The 6,000-nt window shown below is 34.9% G+C and overlaps 1 long non-coding RNA gene across 1 annotated transcript in view; it reads left to right on the top strand.

The window, feature by feature from the left end:
• Positions 1-1,876: 1,876 nt before the first annotated feature.
• The window catches only part of LOC120504895, a 68,888-nt gene continuing 64,764 nt past the window's right edge, over positions 1,877-6,000 (top strand). Inside the window, exon 1 of the long non-coding RNA XR_005628140.1 lies at positions 1,877-2,007. This is a non-coding gene — a long non-coding RNA (uncharacterized LOC120504895). The remainder of the gene's footprint in view (positions 2,008-6,000) is intronic.

The raw sequence follows: 6,000 nt of genomic DNA, 5'->3' as shown, positions 1-6,000 counted from the left end.
GATAATAAAATAATAGAAATAATTTTTTTCTTGTTCTTTTACCCTATTCAGATTGCATGAATACACATTCTAGGTGTTTAATTATTTCACTCTTGATAATTCTGAAGCCATATTTTTGCCTGACTAAAACTTTCAATAGCAAACTGAACTGGGTAGGAAAACAGAACAGCTATACTTCATAGAGGAAAACTATACCACTCTGTTTACCTAAATTCTGACTATCCTTTAGGCAGGTTACCTCTTTTACTGTGCTTTATAAAAAGGTGTGTCTTGAATATACTTGTCATCAGGAGGCAAAAAAGGAGGATGCAGAAAATTAGGATTTCCAAGACATTTTCAGACAAATAGTGTGAAATACGATAAAAATGTCAGTTTTTCTCTCAAGTCTCTTTGAAGAGCTTTCCTCGTTTATGACAGCAACAACAGCAGAAACCTATAATGACCTTTGATATTTACAAAGTTAATTGTGTTGTCTGTGAGGAAATTATAACTATGAAACATTTTCTTACCTTCACTTAATTTCTACTGTAGTTGTGCAGTATATGCTGAAGTCTTCTAAGAGAAAAATAAAACAAAAGAATAATTTACCTATTCAGTATGTTAGTGGAATGAAGGGTTTAATCTCTATGGGTTTGTGAAAAACCTTTGCCTCTAAAACTCTACACACTGAAAACTGGCATGAAACCAATATCACAAATACAAGGATCACTGGCAAGCACAACTGAAGGAGTCATGAGAAACATGAGTCTAAGTTTGCATCAAATACTAGTCATGTGTTATCTGCTGCTATGGATTGTTAAATCTCTTGTGAGGTTAAAAGTCTGTCTAATACTTGAAACAAATTGTTAGAAGGTTTATAGTAACAGTGAGCCCCTGTATGGAGAATGATGAGCCTTGACTCCACCACTGCAGAAGGCTGATCAATCTTTTTATTGTTACTACACTATACTATACTACTAGAGAAAAAGCCATCACCCTTGCCAGACAGTCCAATACACATGTGGATCCAGTTGGTCAATGAATCCAAAACACCATCACCAGAGTCCAATTAAGAAACCAGCCTGTGACAAACAATCTCCATAGCACATTCCATATGTGCACAACAACAGGTGCAGAAAGTGGAGATAAGAATTGTTTCTCATTCTTTTCTCTGAGCTTTCTCACAGCTTCCCAGGAAAATCTTGGGAGAGAACTATGTCTTTCTTCATTCAGAGGATATGTGATTACTACAAAGATTTTTGAAAACGTGAATAGTATTTGATCCTACTGAAACCACCAGGTAGTTTCAATACGGAGTAAGATTGCTCTGTAGACAGCGTTTTGGGGGAACATCCTAAGTAGAGTATATTGGAACAATTTCAGAGAAAATATGTTGACATAAGCTTTGTGTTACTTATAAATGCACTGATTTTTCTTTTTAAAATATATTTTGCAATCTATTTTTTTTTCTTGCAATCTACTTCCTCATAAGAGGGGAACCATCCAAGTTCTTATATTTTATTTTAAGGAGGTATTTCCATCTCCTGGACTGATTGCAGCCTAGCTCCTTTTGCATGCATGTTGTTGCATATTTAGTCTTTTATGACAGATGTTATTGTTCAGCATTCCAATCCCAGCTAGAGAAGTAATAGGTTCTCTTTCTCATCTCCATCTCTGTACATGCTTCCCCATTACATACTCTCAAGTAACCAAGGAAGTTGTATTTTGGCACTATGGGAAGAAGATGTGTACTCTATATACCCTGGTTTTTTTCAGCATACTATTCTGTTTTGATTGTGCTCTTCTTCCCATTCCCATAATCCAACTTTGTTATTACTAAGAAAAGAAACTAGTAGCTCAAGCCTCCCTTGAGGCTGAATGCAGGTATAGTTACATGCAGGAACAGATTCAGTGGATAGTGTTGGTCTAAAATTAAAAAAAAAAAAAAAATCCCCCCAATACTGTACGTGTGCACTAGGAAAGAAATCTGCACAGATGACTCCTCCTAAGAGCCGCAAATATTGTAGGGTGAGTAACCATTCTCTCTGCACTGAAAGATCGGTGATTCTCTATCCAGAATGTAATATTTTAGGCTTATTAAAATAAAATAGTTTGCTCTTCTGTTAAGCCAAGTTTTTTATGATTTTGTTATCTGAAATGTTTAGTATATATTGACGAGTTCAGCGCTTGAAATCTTTTTTCTGGTTTTACTCTTTTGCTCTGTAGGGTAGAAAAAATAAGCACTGGAAAGCAGGCATGAAAGAAAGGTCAGTAGTTTTGCATCTGCAGTTCTATATTTGCACAGGTTGCTAGGCAATGTGAGAAAATCATAGTTCTAAACTGCAAGTGTGTTTTCAGACATCAATTATTAAAAAGAAATCAACAACTGTATTTAGTAATATAGTTTAGTACATTTACCTTTTATTAATGTTACTAATCTTTGACAATCATTAGGTGAAATTAATATTACACAGTCTGCATTCACTTCAGAATTGATAGGCCCCTCCCTTGAAGGATCAGCTTATATTTGTCATATGATGAAAACTTCTTTTTTCCTATTTGAGCATAGGAACTTAAAAATTTTTTGTATTTTTGCTTCAAGAGCTATTGACTATCATGATACATGTTATGTGAGACTGTAAGATTGTACCTTTTTCTAGTTTGACAGATACTGTTGAAGCAGAAAGAATGATTTTGGCTGGTACTTGGCAGGTGTAAGCTGTATATTTCTGATCAGGATTGAAGAAGGGCTTTCAAAAGATTTACAGACTGTAATATCAATGGATTAGGCCTGAGCTCTATAAGAAGGGAATATAGAAAGAAAGCAAATGCAAAGAGAGAGAAGAAAAGAAGACTGGAATCAAAGGAGAGGACGCTGCTTGCCCTGGGGCACTGTCTGAGGTTCTGCCTATGTAGATTTGGAAGCACAGTGAGTCAGCAGGGCTCCTGGGGATGTAATCATGGTGGGGCAGAAGGTGAAAGCATTTTTTTTCTGCCTCACAGTGTCACTTCATATTTTACATAGTGGATGAACATGGAGAGAAGCACAAGATCTAAATGCTTTGGAGCCTGTGCTTCATTCCACAATTTCTGACTCTGTTGTAGGCAATCAAGATCAATTCCTTAAAAAGTAAAAAACTTGTAACAGTGAGAGAAAAGGAACTGGTTTTATGAATTATATGCTAATTTGCTGTCTCAATATTTTATGTGAATAATTAAGAGAGAAATTAAAACATCAATTCAAGATTTTTGTTTCTGTGACATTATACAAAATCTGAATGTTCACTTTATTCCCTTTTAATAGATTTCACTCAAAACCACACATGCAGATGTATTCTGCTAATAACCTAGATTCTGCTCATTATAATTAAATGTCATCTGAGACAAACAGTCCCTTATGATTCCTCCCTGTTGCAGCCTGGAGGGGTTCAGTTAATGCTCTGTATGTTTATCTCTCAATGGCTCAGCTTATATCAGTTTTAAGCAGAGTATCTCTGTCTGAATATGTGAAATGCTTGTGTGGCTACATAGGGTTAGAGTTTTCAAAAGCTCAAAATTATGTTAATATGATCCAGGAGATGAATATGTCTTTTCCTAGCTCACCTGATCACATCAGAGGGCACAGTTCAGAAAATTTACACCAAGGGGCCTTAAAAGTTAAACCACCTAAATCATCCACGAATTTGCATAAGTTATAGCTGAAGTGTGAGTTTAGTTATTGAGGAAATAGAGATGAAGCAGAGGTAAAAATTATAATGTGTTCTACTAAATGACAGAAACTATTTTTAGCATAGGAAAATTTTAATAACATAATACAAAGGAATACCAAATGAAACCTCAAGTCTAACATTAAGCTTTCTTAAAATAACAGCAGTGAAGAGAAACCTGGTTTCTCTGGTTCTCAGCTCTTCAGGAGACTAAAGTCTTTTTCAGCTAGATATTATCAGTATAAATGTAATTAATGTTTGACCCTCTTATATAGAGATTAGATATTGCAATCATAGTCAGCATAGTTTTGCAAACCATTGAAAAATTTTGTTCTCTGTGAAAAAAGTAGAATTGCCTCTCCAAAAGAAATTCCATGCTATTATACAGAAGTCGTTTAATGGTTCGATATTCCCATTAAAAGACAAACTAGTTCTGTGTTCATGTGCATGCTTGTGTGCATGGGTACAGTGCTGTGCAACAGCAATCTGTACTTGCCGTACCTTTTTGAGGCAAGGTGGATGCCTTATTCCTATCAATGACTGCAGAGGACTTCAGAGGGCCATTTGGGTAAACAAGATGTGCAATAGCTGCTCCTACTGTGTCTTGTGTGGACTACATTGACCATTCCATTTATTACATAAAATGCCCTTAACTGACTGGTTATACTGGCACTCACTAAATAACCCACATTTTTCTTTGGTTTGATAAATTTTGTCATCAGCCATTTGGAAAGGCATGCTCTTTTTGTAGTTATTTTGTGAGAGTATTTTAGTGTATTTTAGTGAATTCTGTGAGAACTCTTCACTGATGTTTCTGACAACATGATCTTGTCACAATAAATTCCCTGGAGGTTTTTTCAAATATTCAAATAATAAGAGTAGTATATGTAAAATGATTAATAGAGCGAAACCAGTTGGATAGTTGAGGATGCAGAGAAACAAGAAATACACTACACTTTGTTGTAGTGTAAATCACATTTGCAGTACTACTTTAGCAAACTTTGCTATTTTTTGTATGTAATTACCTTTTTGCAAGCAATAAGGTATTCAAAATGCAGAAAATATTGCAAGGAATTTACAGATGTAAATTTTGACTGCAATTTTGTAATAATATTTTAATATTATATGAAAATTGTGCATTTACTTCTTCATCAGCCTAAATTAAACAAGTCTTTGCACCATTTCTTTTCTGTAGATGGATAAGGCAAGTAAATGTAAATGAAAATTGGAAAAAATTTAAAATGCACAGCAGTCATTAAAGATCAAGGAGACTCAACTTCAAAATGAAAGCACAATCTAGGATACAAAACACTAATATCTTCTGTCTTATACTTTTTCATTTGGAATCATTAATAATTTTATTAGTCACTCCATCACTTACCTTCTTAGTTTTATTCAGTACCGCATCTCTTATACACTCAATGTAAAACAGAATGTAAGGGCCCCTTGTCATTGCACACTTCTGTATTAATAGTGGTTGATACAGAAATCCTTGGTTACAGTACATAGTGAAATTAATCTAATTATACTATATAAATCTAATTATAGTCTATTGATCTAATGCTTTATTCATACTTCTTATTTATTTATTTCATTTCAATGACTTAAGGAAAATACTGGAGTTGATAAGATAGATTTCACGTAATATTATCATAAATAGTATAAATTGTAATTCATTAAGGCATTGACAGGCTGAAGTCTTTAGGCTGAAATTTTTTATCTTCACTGCCTGCTTCATGGCTAATGTGTTTTCACTTTGTTATATAAGGAAACAAGACCTGTTCAATCATATTAGTCCCCACTTGTTTTGCCTCGAAGTGCCGGTTTTAAAGGTTTCAAGGACATCAAATTATCACAGACTTTGTAAAAACCATCAACTATGTAAGGGAGAAAAATTAATCTGCTGTCTCAGCTAAAGGGTAGCAGAGGAACTGAACAGACTTTTAACTCTGCTAGCTGCCAGCCAGCTCGCACACAGCTATAGAGCAGCCACAGTACTTGCTGTGCTTTCACCAGTCAGCATGCTAAAAAGGCAGGCAAAGGACCCAGCAGGTGCCTGGGATAAAGGATGTGCCTCTTGGCACTTTGATAAAAATCTACCCAATTGTGCCATATTATTCTCTTACTAGTGCAGTTTTCTTATGTCCGTATAAAAGCTGCTCTGACCATAACTAGAGCTGCACATTTAACCAGGATGAAAACCTTATCTATTAATGAATCCATTAACACTTTGTTGGCAAGAAAAGAGCTGGTTTTGAAGATTCTGACTCTGCTCATAATCCCTGTCAGATGTGATGCTTTTATTATCCTAATG

This window comes from Passer montanus, unplaced genomic scaffold (assembly GCF_014805655.1).
Source record: "Passer montanus isolate IOZ18808 unplaced genomic scaffold, ASM1480565v1 scaffold31, whole genome shotgun sequence".
NCBI lineage: Eukaryota > Metazoa > Chordata > Aves > Passeriformes > Passeridae > Passer > Passer montanus.
Note: the sequence above shows the minus strand (reverse complement) of the source record. Positions and strands in the feature narration are given on the sequence as shown.